Source organism: Chelonia mydas, chromosome 2 (assembly GCF_015237465.2).
Source record: "Chelonia mydas isolate rCheMyd1 chromosome 2, rCheMyd1.pri.v2, whole genome shotgun sequence".
Classification (NCBI taxonomy): Eukaryota; Metazoa; Chordata; order Testudines; family Cheloniidae; genus Chelonia; species Chelonia mydas.
In genome coordinates this window covers 120,718,477-120,739,343 of record NC_057850.1, presented here as the reverse complement: position 1 = coordinate 120,739,343, position 20,867 = coordinate 120,718,477, and the positions used below count along the sequence as shown (strand labels likewise).

Sequence of the window (20,867 nt, the reverse complement as noted above, 5' to 3'; positions counted from 1 at the left end):
CTCCAGATAAGAGAAATGGAGTGTGAAATATATCCATGCTTCCACAATAGTGGAAATAGTAAGAAAATGAGAGGAGAAATTTATTCCATCTCTTTCCATGAAATAGGAAGCACAGCATCTATGCCACAGCAAGTTTGTCCCAACTTCCACTGGAATCTACCAAGCCAACATCCCAGGATTCTGAAGCCGTCTCCCCCTGGGACGTTTGTATATAATTCTGCCTTTAGTGAGGAATTTGGCCATGGATTTTTTTTTGTTTCAATTCACAACAAATATAATCAGCTCCCTGAAAAACTGTAAATATGAAATACCACATACGTGAAGGTGACAAAATGATTCAGCAGTTCTGCTCTTCATATTCTCTGGAGGTGTTAAATGTCTGAAAACAAAATTCTCCCCATAATATATAGGTTTGCATTTTTAGCTTTCTGGATTCATAACACCATCAACCCTCCTGCAGGCATTCTTTTCCTCTCTAAATATTACTTTCCCCTTTTCGTTCTGGGAATAGGCTGTTTCTGACTGCCAACTGAAAGCACGCTAAATTCCATGCAGTTTAAAATCTGCTGCTTCTCCTTTTTGATGTACCTTTAATTATAGGGTTAAGTACAATTCTTCAAGTTTATAGTGCAAAAGTGCACACTGACTGACAACTCTACTCCCACTCAATCTGTGAAGAAAGCCAAATTGTATTTTTAATTATATTCGGTGGACTAGAGCTACAACATGGAAATGTACTACTTTGATAATTTTCCTCTGTAGTGCAGTTACATTTTCTTTATCTTCTGATTCTGCAGTGAGAATTAGTGGTTAACCGATCTCTTTATTGAGGTAAGGGCTCAGCAGGGATACCAATTCATTTCAATCAATGGTAAATGGTTAGCTCCAAACATAAGAGAAAGTAGTTAGCTACTAGCTATATACAAAATCAAACTCCTTATAAAATAGACTACCAGCTAGAGCACAAATAAAGGTCGAGTGTGAACAAACAACTCTGGTAGGAAAGGATTAATGCCAGCCTCCAACCCAGAAGCATATGGAGAACATAATGAAAAAAACATAAAAGTCAAGGCTTAATTCCAATGTTTGCACAAAAAAGTGTAATTGAAGCTCAGGACATTTAACATAGGGCCAATTTCATAAATTAGGGAAGGGCAAGTTATGGTACCATCACTGCTTGACTTGTCCAAGGATTTCTGTATAAGGGAGTCAAATTTTGAACACAGGGGTAAGCTTTTCAAAAGCTGTTTAGTGATCTAAGAGTCTAGGTCCCATTGAAAGTCAAATGGGAATTAGAATCCTAGGGGCCATACCTTAAAAGTGGGCATGGCAGAATTCAGTTTTTTAAATTTGCAGATCTGTTTTTACACAATTGCACAAAATTAGAAGTTTTAAGCATTTATTTTCTATTCTGTAGAGTTGTGGAAAATTTTTGTGAGGTCTGACTTTATTTATTTAATCACAACGCCTACTGTCATTAAAGTGTTATCACCATTCAGAGACACATTGTCAACGTTGCATCAAAACATACAATGTAAACATCCTTTAATTAAACTCTTAAGTTCTCCAGCAGCATCTTTCTTTGCGTCTCTGTACATTTCAGTTATTATTGATGGAAATATTTGTGTGTGGATAGAAAAATCTAATCCTTCCAAACCTATTTAAAAGATAATTAGGTGTTTACAACAGTGCCTAAGTCTCACTGAAATCAATGGAAGTTAGGCACCTAGGTACCCATCTGCATCTTTAGGTGTCTAATATCTTTAAAAATATGGCCCTTAGCAGACTGTGATTTTTTTTTAAAAAATTACCCTATTGATCCATAAAAGTCCTTCTATGATGGCTTTGTGCGCTGTTGAATCAGCACATTTCCCAGGTACCCTTTGGAAAAATCCAGTCCCAGATGCAGCCATTTGGAAGCGTGTTGCATCTGTTACTTGTGTGTGCGTGTTAGTATGGCAGATCCCTCCACAGTTCACCATCAAATCTGTAATGCCCATACACTCAAAATTCTCAGTCTTCCTGCCTTACAACCAGTTTTAACTCACAACACTTCTAATCAAACTATACAAAGCACAAGATCCCATTGCTATAGAATATCCCTGCACCAGCCTTAAGTTATAGGTTAATTACATACCTAAGAGTATTGCACATATGTGATAAATAAAGGGGAAGGGGTAGCTCTCTGTTATGGACACCCAGCCATCCAGTTAGCTATAAAATCCCTCTTAGTAGCTGTTCTCTACTTGCTTTACCTGTAAAGGATTAAAAAGTCTCACTGCTATGCATAGGTAAAAGGAAATGAGTGGGCACCTGATCAAAAGAGCCAATGGAAGGCTAGAACTTTTTAAAATTGAGAAAAAACTTCCCCTTTGTCTGTCTGTCTGGTTGTTCTCTCGGGGAGAGGGGGACAGAGCAGTGATGTTGTAAGAAGATTTGAGCCAGGTATGAAAAATGATCTGTATCAAACTACTCATTTGAAACCCCAGATATATAAGTAGATCAGGAAATCTAGAGGAAGACACGATTAGGTTTATCTCTTTTATTTCTTTGTGGCTTGTGGATTTCTCTGTGCTAAACCCAGGTGCTTTTGTTTTGCTTGTAACCTTTAAGCTGGACCTCAAGAAAGCTATTCTTGTATTTGCTCTTTTTAAATCTAGCAATAGCCTGAGATTTCAGATGTATTTTCTTTCTTTTTTAATAAAATTTACCTTTTTTAAGAACAGGATTGGAGTTCTGGGTCTTAAGAGGTTTGTGCACATTTTTTTTATTAGCTGGTGGCAACAGCTGATTTCCTTTGTTTTTTCTCTCTCAGCTCTTCCCCAGATGGGGTGGGTGAAAGGGCCTGAGGTTACCCCACAGGAAGGAATTCCCAAGTGCACCTTCCTGGATTCTCAAAGGGGTTTTTCATTTGAGTGGTGGCAGCATCTACCCATTCAAGGTCAGAGAAAAGCTGTAACCTTGGGAGTTTAATACAAGCCTGGAGTGGCCAGTATTAATTTTCAGAGTCCTCGCGGGGCCCCCACCTTCTTCACTCAAAGTGCCAGAGTGGGGATTTAGCCTTGATAACATATATTAACTAATTTTCACAACACATCTTGTAATGTTCTATTTAAGGCCTAAATGTTAATATATTATCTTTGCATTGTCTTTTGCTTTGTCACCAAATTCTGAATCCATTGAAATCAATGGTAAACTCCCATTAACTTCAATAGGACCAGAATTTTAGTCCATATACTACAGGGTGTTAACTTCCATAGGAAAAAAAGGAATCTACCAGCTGATCAGATTTGAGGCGGAGTGGGGGGGGAGAGGAAGGGGTTTGTGGGATTTATAAAAGTATGAAATTTGCCAGAGACACAAGGCATGATCTAACAAAGATTTTCAGATATGGGGCCATCGCCAATTTATGGCATATTGGCTATGGCAGCCATTGTAAATTCTGAATGATTATGGTATTTATTAAACCATTCTAGTGTATTTTTTGTACATTTATTCCTATTGTCTTAGGCGTCCTAAAAACTAAAGCTGTGAATTGTGATGGCTTGACATCATACAAAAATATTAAGAATTGACATGCTCTGTAGTGTCACCAGGGAATATTTACTTAAAATATTAATGGTAGAAAAATAACACCATAAGGACATCAAGTTACATTTTTATTTCCTAGCAATATCCTGTTATGCATAGATAAGTCTGAAATGTTATGTCTCAAAGAATGAAAAGGCAGCTTACATAAACATGCAGCCTAAAATGAATTAAATATGAAAGTTTTTCTGTGTTCAGTAAAAAGTGAAAAAAGAAACATACTTCTGATGGTATATTAATTTTCACTGTAGAAGACCTCCATGAAGCTTCAACCCTCAGTATTGATAGTCGAGTCTGCAAATGTGCACTTCAGCCACAAGGCCCACGTTTGCTCAAAAAACTAAGTGCAGGGGATTTAGTAGCCAAAGAGGCCACGTATCATGCAAGATGTTTGTCTCTTTGCAACAAAGTCAGGGATAAGAAAACAGAGAAAAACAATGCAGAGATGATGTTAACATGGGATTGCCTTAGCTGAACTGGTAGCATGCACTGAAGAGACAAGACTGAAGATATGGCTCCAGTCTTTAAATTAGAACATGTCTATACAGCTGGGGTTGAAACGGGCTAGATGTTTTCCCAACCTTGAACTAGAATCCCCTTTCATACATTTCAGATCTCCAAGCACATAAAGAATGACACAAATTGCTGCTTGCCTTCAATCAGGATATTGAACATGACTTCCAAGAAGCATGTGAGGAAGACTGTGATGAAGAAGCACTTTATCTGTTCCAACCAGCAAAAATGGGACATGTTTCAAATGAGAACAGCTTTAAGAATCTGTGTTTGAATCACTGTTGGCACTGATGTCCATGATATTGGATGATCCAAACATTAAAACCCAGTTTCCATTAATCCAGCTACCCTTACTTTTGGTCATAACTATTGCAGTACATCAGCAACATCTCTCGCCATGAAGGAACAGAAAGTTTGTACCACAACAATGCTAGAGAAGTGCCTTTACCAATCTATGTTGGTTTGGCACTTCATGCACAGACATGAAAAAATGAGCCAGTATGTATAGTAACTGCTCGTTTAACGTTGTAGTTATGTTCCTAAAAAATGCTACTTAAGCAAAATGATAAGTGAATCCAATTTCCCCATAAGAATTAATATAAAGAGGGGGGGTTAGGTTCCAGGAATTTTTTTTCACCAAACAAAAGGCATTGTATGTACAGTATAAGTTTTAAACAAGTTAATACTGTACATAGCAATGATGATTGTGAAGCTTGGTTGAGGTGGTGGAGTCAGAGGGTGGAAGAGGGTGGGATATTTCCCAGGGAATGCCTTGCTGCTAAATGATGAACTAGCACTCGGTTGAGCCCTCAAGGGTTAACACATTGTTAATGTAGCCTCACATTCTACAAGGAAGCATGAATGGAGGGAGGAGGCACAATAGACGGATGGCAGTGGCTGCAAACATTCCCTGAGGAAACTGAACATGCTGATGAACCCACGCTATCCCACTGAAGCGCACAACTCCCTCCACTTTCCAAAGTTCCGGGGATGTAAGTGTGTGAGCGACAGACACACACCGTGTGTGTGTGTGAGAGAGAGAGAGACGTGCATTGCCCCTTTAAGCATGCTGACCCCACTCTAAGTACACTGCCATTTTAAGTAGATCAGCAAGTTGAGACAGCAGCTGCTGCCAGCAAGCTCCTTCCATCCTGAGCCCTGTTGTGTCTTCCCACCCCACCCCCACTCTGTAGACGGGATACAGGATCGGGGAGGAGGGGGACACCCTGGCATCAAGCACAGCAAGCAGGAGGCTCCCGGGAACAGCTCCAAGGCAGAGGGCAGGAGCTGGGCATGGCAGTGAGGGGAGAGACACCTGAACTGTCCGGCAATTGATAGCCTGCTGAGTGGCTGCTGCACAGGGAACTTAGGGGAGCTGATGGGGGCTGCCGGTCCACCCTGGTTCCAAGCCCCCACCAGCTAGCTGCAGCGGGCTGCTCTTCCTGCAAGCAGTGGACAAAGCAGGCGGCTGCCAAACAACGTTATAAGGGAGCACTGCGCAACTTTAAATGAGCATGTTCTCCAATAGATCAGCGACATAACAACGTTAACTGGGCTGACATTGAGGAATTACTGTACCTTCTTTAAACTTGGGTTGTCCATCTCTACCGTCATGGCAAACAGTGCATGCCAATGCTTTCGAGGATGAGAATGTACTTTTTCCTTTTAAAACGTCATGGTGGTCTGTTCACTACTGAAGCTATAAGCAATGTAGTCCACAGCAACAGACTCCTTTCAAGAACTGGGATATCAGCATCCCAGTACTGAAGTGGAGGAAGTTCTCAATGGTATTGCCACCCCGGACTGTGAGACTGCAGCATCAATGAACAGGACTATATCATCATTTCCTGAGTCTTACACAATTGTCCCTCCGTTGATCCTTAATGCTCCCATCCCTGCCACAACTGGTGAAATCAAGGCTGACTGCCAACTGATTACCCAAGGCCTGCAAGAAGAATGCAGGTGGCTTTAAAAGTACGGCAAGCAGCAAGTCTGGGTACCTTCACTGGAGACTGATGTTTCCTGGGCAGCTTACCATGGTAGCAAACATCCAGGGCTAGACTTTGCCCCAGCCATCACTGCACTTCTTGCCCTCTCTCCAGATTCAAGTCTGTGGCAATGATTTGTCACACCATGGATCTGATAAGGAATGTTGTACAACACCTAAATCCTTCCAAAGTGCCAGTGATCACTGTGGATCAGCCTCTTTTCACCATAACCAAACAGATACAGTGGAGTTGGCTTGGTGGGTATGGAGAGGACAAATATGTCACAATGCTGGGTGGTCTTCATCTGGAAATGGCAAGTCTAAAGCTGATGGAGATTGACTAGCTGATAGCGAATTGACAGAAGCCCTTTTTTGAGGCCCAAATAGCTTCCCAAGGAGCAGCTGATTCCCTCCAAGTGTCCTATGTCACATGTACTAGGCATGTACTTTGCACTCTACATCTCATGCCTTGGAAAGCTGTTACCCTGGTTCTTTGCATTAGGTCATACTAATTATGCTTTTTGGGTGCCTGTTCACTTCTGGGATATAGTAAGTCTTCTGATAGTGCATCCAGACACAGCTAGAAAGCCCCTAAAGGGAAACTTCACAGTTGGCAAGACACTGTGTTTTCTCTGTAATCGCACTTGACCAAGATCATGAGCAAAATAATGCCATAATCAATGAGATGGTGGAGCTGTTAGTCTAACTCAAAGTCCAGAGGCTCTTCGGTGTTGGGTGATAGTTGGACCAGAAGTGTCCCGGTTGATAGGAGAATTTGAAGCCACAGCAGACAAAGGAACCACCCAAAAAGGGGCTAACACAAAGCACCATAAGTAGGCTTCTACTCATGGTGAAAAGGGTCCCTGCTGCTTTTGCACAACATGTCAAGGCATTTGTTGAGGTCGGATGTGGACAACCTTCCCTTGGAAGAGAATGTTGACTTAGTTAAAAGGGACTTCAAGACATTGTAAACCCTGCTGCAATTGTTGGTCTTAAGGAGATTGAGAAGATTGAGCAGCAGGAATACACCACATTTGTAATAGATTGCAAAACAAAACTAAGCCATAAACAGAGCCTATCAAGCATAGTAAACTCCCATTGTTCAGCAGACCACCTAAAAGAGAGATCTCCAAGACCAACTTGCAGCTCCCTCTTCTCAAAGCTTGCTAAACATGGGATGGCATCTTTTTCTTTCAACATGAGAATCTGGCATGTCCTCCTTCATTGTTGCAGATTGGAAAACTACACCTTGCCAAGAAATCTGGCCTAATGGCTATGTTCAACTGAAAGACAGTGCTCCAGCAATTGATGCAATAATTTTTGATGGGACAGTTCTCATAAACATGTTGAAACCAGTTGCTAGCAATGCACTTGACTATGCCATTGAAAGCTTTTAAATTTTATAGCTCAAGACACAGCTGCAGTGTTGTAGTTGGGATGTTTACATTGCCCACAGTTTCAAGGCCCAGACCAGAAGCAACAGAAGACAGGGAGTCAAGAGGAGTTCCAAGGCTTATATCGCTCTATCACTAAACTGGGGCACGGGGAGGGAGTGCAGATTCTGGTTGGTACTTACCTTAGGCGGCTCCCAGAAGCAGCGGGCATGTTTCCCCTCTGGCTCCTACACAGAGGCACGGCCAGGCGGTTCTGTGTACTGCCCTGTCTGCAGGCACCTCCCCCATAGCTTCTATTGGCCGAGGTTCCTGGCCAATGGGAGCTTTGAGGGTGGCCCTTGGCGTGGGGCAGCGTGTGGAGCCCCCTGGCTGCCCCAAAACATAGGAGCCAGAGGGGGGACATGCCAGCTGCTTCCCAGGAGCCACATAGTGCCGAGGCCAGCAGGGAGTCTGCCATCCCTGCTGCACGGTGCCGCCGACCGGAGCCATCATGATCCTTTTTTAATCAGGTGTTCCAGTAGAAAACCAGACACCTGGTCACCCTAACTTGATATATACCTTCTCATGAAATAGCTTCTTCACTTGGCCTAAACAAATCAAAGGCTTCACCAGTGTTTCATGCCTCTTACTGGTTGCCGCACTGTCTGCCTTTGCTAGAAGAGGAAAGAAGTCCTCATGGAAGACGTGGAAGGCATTTTGCAGAAGTGACCCCTGCTTTTGTGGATTTGTCTGCTGCACCACAATCCATTGTTCAGTCATCTATCCTCTGTTGGGATGCTTTGTGGTGGTACTGTATGGCAGGAAAAGTAGCACAAACAGTGCTGATGAGCCCTGCAAGCAACTCTTCACACAGAAGGGCAGAGCTATGGAATTCCTCTAACAGAGTGCTTGGTGGTTCTTCTCGCAGGTCAGGTTCCCCCACCTCACTCAGGGGGGTGGGGGAACCTGACCACACCCAGTTATCTACACTGGGTGGTCACAACCCAGACCCAACTTTCCCACTCTTTGCAGGGGTGAGGGTGAGGAGGATGGAACATGACCTTTGTGGGCCTCCTTAAGTTTCTTTGGCTGGGGGATCAAAATGAAAGTCAGACCCCCACATCTTCTAAGATGGGCCCAGCAAAAGTGTGTGTGTGGGGGGGGGGGTGAGTCAACAACAGCCCCAGTGCAATGTGTTTGGAGAAATCCCTCTGGCTGGGTCTCTGAGACAGGCTCAGCCTGGGTGTCTTACCCTGGGAGTCTGCTGTACTTTCATCAGGGTCAGGTGAAGGTTTTATGACTAGGAGTTCCCTCCACATCTTTGAGAATCACTCCTGCAATCTGCTTAGGGCAGTCCTTCTTCTGCACCCCCTCTCCCCTCATTCTGACTGTAGCCTCCTGCCTATCATATATGATTGACAGGGCTGCAGAGGTGGGGCTAGCCATGCTGCCTGGGCCTCGCTGGCCCCTTCTTTGTCCATGTGGGGACTAAACACCCTCCCACTGACCAAAGTTGATCTGGTTCAACACAGGCGAGCTGCATACCAACCAGGACACTGCTGGTGTCAGGCCTTGATACCTGCTTTTCAGCATCCCTGACCAAGGACTGGAGATGCGTTGAGGGCACCAGTGGATGGTGGACAACCTTCCAGATAGGAAGTGATTTTTGTGAATTGCTAAGATGTGGCTGTGGATCAAAGGGACGGGAAAGCACAGTTGTGTCAATGCAGCACTGAGTTGTACTGCTCAATACCATTCGGGTGGGGAATGTGATGTTTCAGTATATTGACTGTGAAAGACTTCTTTGCTTCTTAATTTGTTTTAGGCTGTATGTTTATGAAAGCTGCCTTTTCAATCTTTTTCAGACACAGCAATATCCGGTTACATATAGATCAACCTGAAATATTGTGATTAGCAAAAAGAAACGTTCATGAACAGAAACCTGTCAACTTATTGTGGTGGTCTTCTATATAACAAATATTTTAGTAAATATTCCCTGGTGAAACATGACAGAAAATGTTAATTCCTAATATTTTTGTATAATTTTGAGCCATCATAGTCCATTGCTTTAGTTTTTAGGACATCTATGACAATAGGAATACAACGTACAAAAATATCCCCCTCTTCCCGGGATGGTTTAATACCATAAACAATTAGTATCAGGAAAATGTCACTAGAAAAAATTTATTTTAGAATATAAATGGCTGCCCCTGACAAAATGGTATGAGTTGGCAATGGCCCCAATAGCTGAATCTTTATTAAGGTCTTGCCTTGAGACTCTGGGAAATTTTATGCTTTCATCATAAAAACCACAATTCATTTACAAATCTGATTAGCCATTCAGAGTGTTGCTTGCTTGTTTTACAAATGTAAACTGAAGCTTGGAACACAACAAAGAAACAATTAATCATCCTAATATATTTACCAGCAAGAGAGGAGCTAGGCAGAAGGACTGGTAGAGATAAATCAGTCATGGAGCAAGCATGAATTAAAAAAAAACACCCTGGAACTGTAAGATGGTAAAATTCTAAAGATTAATCTTTCTCTCCCTTCCCACAGCTAATGTTGTGGAAAGAACAATAACAATAAATATCAGGCAGTGAGTTATGAGACGCTCTGCAACTCTAATTATGCATATCCCATTCTTTGCATAGCTCTCCTTTCTATCCTGCTGTTTAATTCAACCTGTTCTGAATCCTTCATTAACGTCATGTTAGAGCCCAGTGACTCATGACTTTTAGCAAATATTAAACCTTTTCTTTTAAAACAGACTTGTTCAGCAGTTGCACTGGACTAGGGTACTTCATTTAACTATTTAACAAAGCAATTAAGAATGTTGAGTTAACTGGAGCTGGAAAAGTTCATGGACCTTTTGACTGCCCTAAAACATTTTCAGCCTCCATTCAAAGCTGCTGCTAGCGTCAGGCTTCAGGAGGAAATTAATATGAAGCTACAATTTAGGCCAGGTATACACTAGAAAGTGTTTGACAGCATAGTTTATACCAGTTGGCGAGCACAATAAGCTATACTGGCAAGAGCACTTTTATGCAGGGTATAACTGCATTTACGCCAGGGAGCTTCTGCCCATACACAAACATGGCAAACAAACAAAATCACCACCTAAACTGACATTGCTACACTGGCAAAAGTTTCTAGGGTAGACCTGACCATAAGAAAGGTCTGTACTGGGGCATTTTCCAATTATAAACTATTTTGGGGGATGCTACTGGGAATAGTAGTACTGAAACACAGTAGAGCAATCCAGGGAGGCAGGTCAAGGACAGGCTGCTAATGTTCCTGTCAGTCCCACAACTGAATAGCTCATCATCGTAAACAACTGCATCTCTCCACTGCAGCATGGTAGTTCTTGGTCTGTCTGAAGCCATATATGAGCTTTGTATAGCACTTGTGGCTTTTAATAGTTGAGCAGAAAAATCTTCAGTCCAAGTTCACATGCTTGTCGTGTTTAAGTCAGGAGCTTTTATTGTTGAGGAAACCTGACCTGCTCTTGCAAGATGCTGAGTGCCCTCAATATCTACTAGCACAATGGGAATTGAGGGCACTCAGTACATAGAAATGGAAATAATAGCAATGTAGGGGTGAAAGAGACCTCAAGAGGTCATCTAGTTCATCCACACCACACTGAGGCCTGGTCTACACTGCGGGGGGGATCGATCTAAGTTACGCAACTTTAGCTACGAGAATAGCATGGCTGAAGTTGACGTATCTTAGATAGACTTAGAATCACTTTCTTCACACTCTCGCAGCGCAGGATCGACGGCTGCCGCTCCCCCATCAACTCTGCTTCTGCCTCTCGCCATGGTGGAGTTCCGGAGATGACGGCAGAGTGATCGGGGATTGATTTATCGCGTCTACACTAGACGCGATAAATCAATCCCCGATAGATCGATCACTAGCCGCCGATCCGGCAGGTAGTGTAGACGTGGCCTGAGGCAGGTTTAAGTATACCTAGACCAGCCGTGAAAGGTGTTTGCCTAATCTGTTCTTAAAAACCTCCAGTGACAGGGATTCCACAACCTCCCTATGTTACCTATTCTAGAGCTTAAAGTTTTTTCCCTTATATTTAACTTAAATCCCCCTAGCTGCAGATTAAGTCAATTTCTTACAGAAATCTCTGCCTCTCACAAGACAAGAGAGAGCTTATAAAACATGAAATGAGACAGTTAAGGATGGCAGTGTGGGTTTCTCCTAATGGTAAATTTTTCTCCTTTCTCTACTTCTTCCCCCGCCCTGTACAAAGGGGAGTACATGAGTCCTAAACTTTGGGATTTGGATGTGGGATTTACCACATTTGCAGGAAGGGCTTTTGCCATTCGTTTTGCCTGCTCAGACTTCTGTATGGTTGGGGAGTGTGTGTAGCAGCCACAACTCCACTCATGTTGCTGGGGGTTGCAGGTGCTCAACACATCTGAAAGTCTGGTCAAAAGGGTCTCAAGCTGGGGACCTAAAAACTGAATCACCCACAATCACAATCCAAATTTTTCAAAAAAGTGGCCAAAGTTAACAACGCATCACTGAGAGGTAAGTATTACAATTAGAACAGCTCAAAACATTGATACCATATTTTTCTGTTTCTGTTATCCTCCTCTTACAGATGTAGAAATGACAGAGGTTAGATAGCTTGCCCTAGGGAACAAAGTGAGTCAGTAGCAGAGCCAGGATAAGAATACAGGGATTGCGGGCTCATGTTGAATACTGGTACAACTACACTACCTCTTTCTTTACATTTGCCAACATTTATAATTGCTAGAGCAGGACTTGAAATCAGAAGATAATTGTTTTTTAATTTTTTCTTACTTTCCCCTTGATTAAAGTATAATGATTATTTAAGAGGGAACCATGATGGGGAAAACATCCTTTGAGTATAATCCCAATCAATCCTAAAGCCTTCATTCTGGTGCAGGCTTTTGATGTAAACAGATTTACAGGAAAAATTATCCTATCAGCCATCTGTTCTGGTAACTTCCAGGTGCCAGGTCAGTAGACTGGCTACTGTTGTTACATGCTAGCATCCGTAGGAGACAATAGTACCGAAGAGAGAGTTCCTGTTTGTTTAATTTTTGTTTTATTTGGTTTAGTGTTTTCCACTAACTCCTGTGAACCCTCCTGTGTGTTAATCAGCTGCTTGTACTTGAGAACTTAATCTTTGAGTCACTTGGGTTTAGTCATTGTCAGGGAATTGACAGAAGTTGCAGTGATAGTGGTGGTGACATTGATGACTGTAATGATTTATTTGTTAGTGTTTGCTAGTATTGGAATTGGACTGATTTGTCAGAGCCCAATGCCAAAGTTTTGGAGTTGGAAAGTGAAGGCGGACTGAGTTATTCAAGCATATGCACTTTATTTTGCTGATCGGGCAGTTGGTTGGGTGGGGGAGGGTATTGTGGTAGTGCCTTGGACCACCAATCATAGACATGGTGCCCATTGTGCTAGGCACTATAAAACAAAACAAAAGAATAGTCCCTACCTCAAGGAACTTGTAGTCTAAGACAAGAGACAACAGATGGATACTACAAACAGACAAGAGGAGCATATGGTAACAAATGAAAAAAACTGGTTAGGACAGAAGCTGTTGAGTGTTTTGTAGTCGTTGTGTTAAAGGAGAATTTTAAGGAGGGATTTGAAGGAGGACAAAGAGGGGGTTTTGGCCACATTTATAGAGAGCTCCTCCTCTGTTCGAGGGGCAGCCTGGGAGAAAGCACAGAAGTGGTTGTTTGGAAAAGTAACTACTGCACCATGAAGGCTCGACATCATTGGGAAAGCTGAGGATATCCCACTTCAGCTTCTGTTTCTTGTGCCATTTATCCTAATATAAATCTAAGTTTTTGTTCTTTATATATAATGTGGGAGAGGGTGGAGAGTCCAATAACCTTTAGACTATGTGGATAAACTTGTGGCTGCCTGTCTAAACCAAATCTTCTGACATTCTGTCTTCAATAGAGAGAATACAAACATGGATAATACAGCAAAGGAGTGAGAGGATTGGGAAAGAGGGAGTGAAAATATACGGAGATGACCGCTGTAGCTCACGAAAGCTTATGCTCAAATAAATTTGTTAGTCTCTGTCAAGGTTCCATCACCACTCTGAACTCTAGGGTACAGATGGGGACCTGCATGAAAAACCCCCTAAGCTTATTTTTACCAGCTTAGGTTAAAACTTCCTCAAGGTACAAACTATTACCTTTTGCCCTTGGACTTTATTGCTGCCACCACCAAGCGTCTAACAAATATATAACAGGGAAAGAGCCCGCTTGGAAATGTCTTTCCCCCCCAAATCCTCCCAAACCCTACACCCCCTTTCCTGGGGAAGGCTTGATAAAAATCCTCACCAATTTGCATCAGTGAACACAGACCCAAACCCTTGGATCTTAAGAACAATGAAAAGCAATCAGGTTCTTAAAAGAAGAATTTTAATTGAAGAAAAAGTAAAAGAATCACCTCTGTAAAATCAAGACGGTAAATACCTTACAGGGTAATCAGATTCAAAACATAGAGAATCCCTCTAGGCAAAACCTTAAGTTACAAAAAGACACAAAACCGGGAATATACATTCCATTCAGCACAGCTTATTTTATCAGCCATTTAAACAAAACAGAATCTAACACATGTCTAGCTAGATTACTTACTAAATTCTAAAAAGACTCCATTCCTTTTCTGTTCCGGGCAAAAGCATCACACAGACAGAGAGAACCTTTGTTTCTCCCTGCCCTCCAGCTTTGAAAGTATCTTGTCTCCTTATTGGTCATTTTGGTCAGGTGCCAGCGAGGTTATCCTAGCTTCTTAACCCTTTACAGGTGAAAGGGTTTTTCCTCTGGTCAGGAAGGATTTAAAGGTGTTTACCCTTCCCTTTATATTTATGACAGTCTCTAAGGTGCCACAAGTACTCCTTTTCTTTTTGCGGATACAGACTAACACGGCTGCTACTCTGAAATCTGAGGATATGAAGGTCACTTTTCAGTGCATATAGTTTAAATGGGCTTATCTGCCAGACACTTTGTACAAGCTAAATTACATTGAGCTCTTTCCATTACCTGTCCTCCATCATTTCTGCCTGCCCCCTCCCAGTCACTCTAAGTGGCTGGGAGTGAGATGGACTATAAGTTCCTGTTTTTTTAAATTTTCTCTTTTTTTTCTGAGTGGGCCAGGGTCCCAATGGCAAATCTATCTCTCTAACACCCATCTGCTAAAAAACCCAGTTATTGCTGGAATATGAAAAACCCTGTGTGAATATCATTTGTGTACCACTCATTAAACTTGGAGATAACTTAAATACAGGAATCAATTTTGCTGATTAAAATTACATTTCTATGAGTATCATTGTGCTAATAGGATTAGTCTGAATGGGGGACTCCATCAGCCTTGCATAGTTCACTAGCCATATATATTTAAGAAAGCAACAAAGTCTATTAGGGTAATTTTAAATTAAAAACCTCAACAGGGAACACATTCCTCTTTGTACTAGTGGTGAGAATTTGTGATGTGAGAATGGACTTTGAGATACAACCAATAATTTATTACTCTGCCATTTAAGAGAAGGCATTTCTTGCCTGTTCCATTAGGAGCAAGCAGTTTGCAGAAATTAGCATTCAATAATCTTTTAAATTGTTGCTCTGACCAGGAGGACAACTTTCCCCTGCTGAAAAACTTGTTTATAAACTCTCTGCCAATTTTTAAAAAAACAACAACAACAAAACTCTGCAGTTTTAATTTTAGAGAACATTCTGGTTTCTCATTCCGTCTCTTCACGACTGAGAGTGAGTTTCGGAGGGAAACTATTGAAGAGAAAGTCAGCCTGAGGGGACCCTGTTACACAACAGAGAATGTTCTAGCAAGGGACAAGGTGTTCTTCCCGTGAACCAAAGCTGCATTGGGAAGGGATTGGTACTATTTTAAGCCCAGGGAAGCTGAGTGTGTGTGTTTAAAAGAAATAAAATATATTTAAAAACCGCGTTTGCTGGGGCTTAATGCTAATTACTTCCCTGTAGACCCTAGGACAGGGAGGGTGGTAGGGCTTTTGAAGAGCCCCGATGAGCCACTGCTAACAAAACACTGCTATCCTCTGCTTGCTAGAGCACACTTCATGCCAAATGCGTTTCTGACATATTAATTCAGCTGGGGCAATGCTATCTTTATCGCAGCAGGAGCACTCTGAGGATAATTTGTAATATCTCTGCCAATCAAAGGGTTCTTACAGAAGTTAACTCAATAGCAGCATCTCAGCTAATGCAGCACTTACTTCTCAAATAATTATTTACAGAAATGGGTGGTGGTGGTGGTATTAAAGCATGGAGAGCTTATATTTAACATTTTATTTTTTGTTTTATTTATTTTATTAAATGTTATATAAGTCTAACCCAGCAGCAACCAGAGCCTGCAGCCCAAGGCCCTGCCTTCCAAAATGGAGGATGACCTTTGGTCCTTGCATAATTATAGCTGCCCTGTACAATACATAAGAGGGAATTGTTACCTCTGCATGCTATCAAATGCTAGATTAATGAGCAGCTACTGGTTGAAATCTGTTTGCTTTCTAAGGCCTGGTCTTGGAGGCTTTTCACTAGAAACGTCCCACCACTTCTACCAGATGTTGAGCACCAGTAGTGGCAAAGGGTGGAAGCAATAGCATAGACAAATGGAATCTGCTTTTAAGAAGCAAGTCCATTTGTCATATTTTGAAGTATGCCTTTGCACACAGTTTTGTAGCCTCCATCTCTCCAGTGACCAAAGGATCATTTTTGAATTAGTTTTAGCATCTTAAACCTTTTGGTAACTCTAATTTTAGGTTTTATTACTTCAGCTTTTCCTCAAACATTATGTATTAAGGGCCAGATCCCCAGTTGGTATGAACTATTGTAGCTCTAGTAACGTTAGTGGAACTATCCTGATTGACACTAACTGAGGATCTTTAAGAGCTCATTGCTCTGAACCTACTTGTAAACAGGAGAAAACCAGAGATGATAAAAATCACTGAATGCTTACTGGAGGCCGTTGAAAGAAGCAGGTTACTTTTAATTTGGATGCTGCTATAGCAACATAGTCAATACTGCACTGAAAGAGAGCGCTAATAAGTTGTCCCCCCGCACACACAGTTAGACACTCGCTAACCATCATAAAGCAATATCTTTTCTGTAGCCTGTTGAGAAAAATAGCCTACTTCTTGTTTATTGTTCCAGGAGTTAAGATTGTTTTGGAGAAGCAAAAGAAAGCAAAACAAATTCTATCTTGATATAGGGCAACTCAAAACAAGTATCATGTACTACTCAGAGAGATGAAAATTAGGATGTGGTTTAAAAGGATGAGCGTATGTCTTTGTTAGCTATCTGAATCAGATTTCAGAGAAAGAATGAGATTGAAAAATGCCAGGAGATAATATTGTAAAAATTTGCATCCACGGTTACATGAATTTTGCACAAAAAAGACCGATTTTTGGCCATTTTAAAATATTTTCATTTATATGGTGCTTTATGACCCTGGGGGTAGCTCTGTGAGTTGCTTGTGTATTGGTGATTTTATTTTTTCAGTGATCCTAGTTTTTTGGTGGAGCAACTTGAAGATATACTGAAGACTACTAGTGATGAAAACATTAGGTTTTTTTCTCCCCAGCTGAGGAAAGAGAATGACTGTAGTTCTAGTATATTGGTAGCTAAAGTGCAATCACAAATTCAGTCAAAGATGTCTACTATTTAGTATGGTGGACATTTATTTTTGTTTTCAACTCTGGCTATTTATTGAAGAAATATTTTACTGTGGCTTGAAATTCTCTCTGAAACATGGCCACAGAATCAACATTAGAACTATAAAGGAGTCAAAATGCTGGGTGGGAGGGAGGGGGTGGTGGAAAATGGAATACTATTTGAGCAGGTTAGGGAGGACTGGTTCTGTTACAATATTCAAATTCAAAAGTAGAGAGCGGAAACTCAGATTACCATAAAACTATGGTTTCTGGAGAGAGTTCCTCCAGAATGTCTCCAGTAACACTACTTCACTGCCATGAACAGAATCCTAATACAAAGTAAATTATATGTTGCTTCTGTACTCCATCAACCCCAACCTTTCCAGGAGCAGAGTTAGGCAAGTAGGTTACTACACACACACACACACGCACGCACGCATTTTCTCAATTTGACCCCAGATTAACATATTGGTCACAGATAATTAATGTGTGAAAATTTTCAACAATAAATTAATGAAAAACCAATATATTTTCAAAGAAACACCCTCAGCTCTACAAAACAAGAAGGAACAATATTTTTATTCAATACAATAACTATAGCCAAAAGGAAATACATCATTTTACTATTGCTCAAAAGAAAAGAAAACAAACTGTGGATTTTAGCCCACTCACCATCCCCCACCAGCTAGAGACCAGAATAACTGATTAGATACTCCTAAAATCATTTGTATACATATGAAAAATGTCACTCTCCCATCTAAATTGAATCAATAACGAATGCATAATAATCCTACATCAAATACCCACTGTGACAGTGTCGGGCCAGATGGCTACAGGAGAGTGATAGAAGGCAGATGTATTAGCCCCAGGTTAAGCAGGTCCCTTTTCCTTGGGTAAGGTAACAGGGGCAGTTCCAGAACAATCAGGAATTTTCTGGAACCAATTAAGTCAGACAGGCTAATTAGGACACCTGGAGCCAATTAAGAAGCTGCTAGAATCAATTAAGGCAGGCTAATCAGGGCACCTGGTTTAAAAAGGACCTCACTTCAGTCAGTGAGGGGTGCGCAAGGAGCTGAGAGTGAGAGGGCATACTGCTGAAGGACTGAGGAGTACAAATTCTATCTGGCATCAGTAGGAAGGTCCTGTGGTGAGGATACAGAAGGTGTTGGGAGGAGGCCATGGGGAAGTAGCTTAGGGAGTTGTAGCTGTCACACAGGTGTTACACAAAACACTGTAGACAGCTGTGATGCACAGGGCCCTGGGCTGGAACCCGGAGTAGAGGGCGGACCTGGGTTCCCCCTATCCCCCCAACTCCCTGTTGGATACAGGAGGAGTTGACCTGGACTGTGGGTCCCAGCAGAGGGGAAGGTCCCTGTTCTGTCCTCCAGCCCACTGGGTGGACCAGCAGAGACAGTGGGGATTGTTTTCCTCCCTTTCCCCATGCTGGCCAGTGATGAGGTTAGCTGAGTGCATGGTAGGTTTGAGCCACTAGCAAAAGTAGCCAAACTGAGGGCTGCCGTGAATCTCTGAGGCAAATCCGCCAATAAGCGCAGGACCCACCAAGGCAGAGGAGGAACTTTGTCACACCATATATATACACCTACATATAAATATTCTACCATTTCTTGCAGACCAGTATTACACAAAGTATTTTCTAGTATATAATAACAATGCTTGTATCAGCTATCCAAAAACTCCTATTGACTTCAGTAGGATTTAGATCAGACCCAAAGATCTAACCTACATAGAGTACCGCACATAAAGCATACATATATATTTACCTGTGTACTGATTTATAGATATCCTTAGAAAAATGAAAATAAACTACTAATCTGCCCTCTAAAAATAAAGATTTTTTTTTACTGAAATGGATAAGTTTCAAGAAAAAATAGCGTTGAGATTACAGCAAATTCACTAACAAGTTTTAAAAGTACATAAGAGAATATCCAAAATACCACATTTAAATAGCTTAATATCCATGAAAGCAAGAGAGAAATACACAGAATATGTTTTAAAGTAAAAATCCTTTTATATGCTTTGACTTTCTCAATCAGCTTTTGTAGTACAACTATAAATTCATCCTTGAAAATCCAGATATAGTATATGTCTACAACTCTACTGTGATGATTTAGTAGAACTCAAGCAAAATTGTAAGGCACCACTTTCCTTTGGACTGCTATCCAAGCTGAATGTTTGCCCGCTAATTTTTACATTGTCAATATTTGGAAATCTTGTCACATCTCATGATTGCCAATCTCTTCACCACAACTGGATTCCGTTTAATAGACCTGTAGTTATCTATCAAGTCCTTTATGCCTTCTTTAAATTTTCAGCCAACTATCTTTTTTTTTTTTTTTGGCACTGCATCTAGTGTTCACATGTTAAAACTACATGTTGAAGGCTTTACTTCAGTCCCTTAAGACTTTAATAGTTATTGCCTTATTTACTGCCATGTGCGGGATCTGTGAATGCATAAAGAGGAAGGCTCACTTTTGCCTTCCACATGGGACATACACAATTTGGTCTTATCTAGGGGTTTTCCTCGGTTGTTCAATATTTCATAGCAGGAGCTGCATAGGAAGGATGGTGGTTGGAAAGCAACTTCTGAGAAGTAATCAGCCAATGAGTGTATGTACGTATTTCAGATTGCTGAAACAGTACAATATTTCACTCTAAATTCTTGGGGAAAAGCTGGTACATAGTCTCTTCTGAATATTAAATGTTGGAGTTCAGCACTGATATGCTTGAAACATCACCTCCATACAATAAATTCTACAGCAGTTCCTCTCTGATACAAGGGGGTAACTGTGTGTATGTATGTATACAAATATACACAATTTGTTTTCTTTGAGAGCCAGAACAGGCTATCACACAAGTCAAGATAATACATATATTGCAAGTGGCTGTTTATACTTTCTTATCTGCATTAGATTATAAGGCTTTCAGAGCAAGGAGTCCCTGATGATGGGGTGTGTGTGTGTGTGTGTGTGTATATACCACCTAATGCATCGTGGATACTGATTGGGGACTCCAAGAGCTATTATAATACAGAAATTCCCATAATGTTTTGTAAAAATTAACAGAATTGTGTGAATTACTTGGATACTTGGAGCCTGATTACCTGACAAAGGAAGAACAAGACCCAATGGCTGTAAATTTAATCTAGAATAATTTAGATTGGAAATACTGAGCAAATTTGTAATGGTGAGGGTAATTAACCATTTAAACAATTTACCAAGGATTGTGGTGGATTCTCCATCACTGGTTATTTTAAAATCAAGATTGGATTTTTTCCTAGATGATATGCTCTAGTTCAACAAGAATTCATTGTTGTTCTTTGGAAGTTCTATGGCCTGTGTTACAAAGGAGGTCAGACTAGATGACCACAATGGTCCCTTCTGACCTTAGAATCTATTAATCTATTGTGCAGGATCCTGGGGTAAGGGAGTGATGTGGAGGCATCCTGCCCCAGAGGAAGCTAAAGGAGGCATCAGACTTTACCGATGGGTCTTGCCTCCACGTACATTTAATCCTTGGCAGCTCTCCTGATTCTGCCAATCACGATGCCAATTGCGATTCTGAAGTTTTGTTTAATGAGGAGCACAACTGTGAACTAGGAGCTGGTCTGAGAACGTAAACTTATTTCAAGTTTGACAAAGAATGTAAGTGGTGGAAAAATCACAACTCTATCAAATTACTATCTGTAGTTTGTGTT

General features: G+C 41.3%; 1 long non-coding RNA gene across 1 annotated transcript; it reads left to right on the top strand.

Moving 5' to 3' along the window:
* The first annotated feature begins 1,542 nt into the window (after window positions 1-1,542).
* On the top strand, window positions 1,543-15,399 carry LOC122464290. The gene is made up of 3 exons (XR_006288228.1): window positions 1,543-1,624; window positions 3,772-3,778; window positions 15,387-15,399. It is a non-coding gene; the product is annotated as an uncharacterized LOC122464290 (long non-coding RNA).
* The last annotated feature ends 5,468 nt before the right edge of the window (window positions 15,400-20,867 follow it).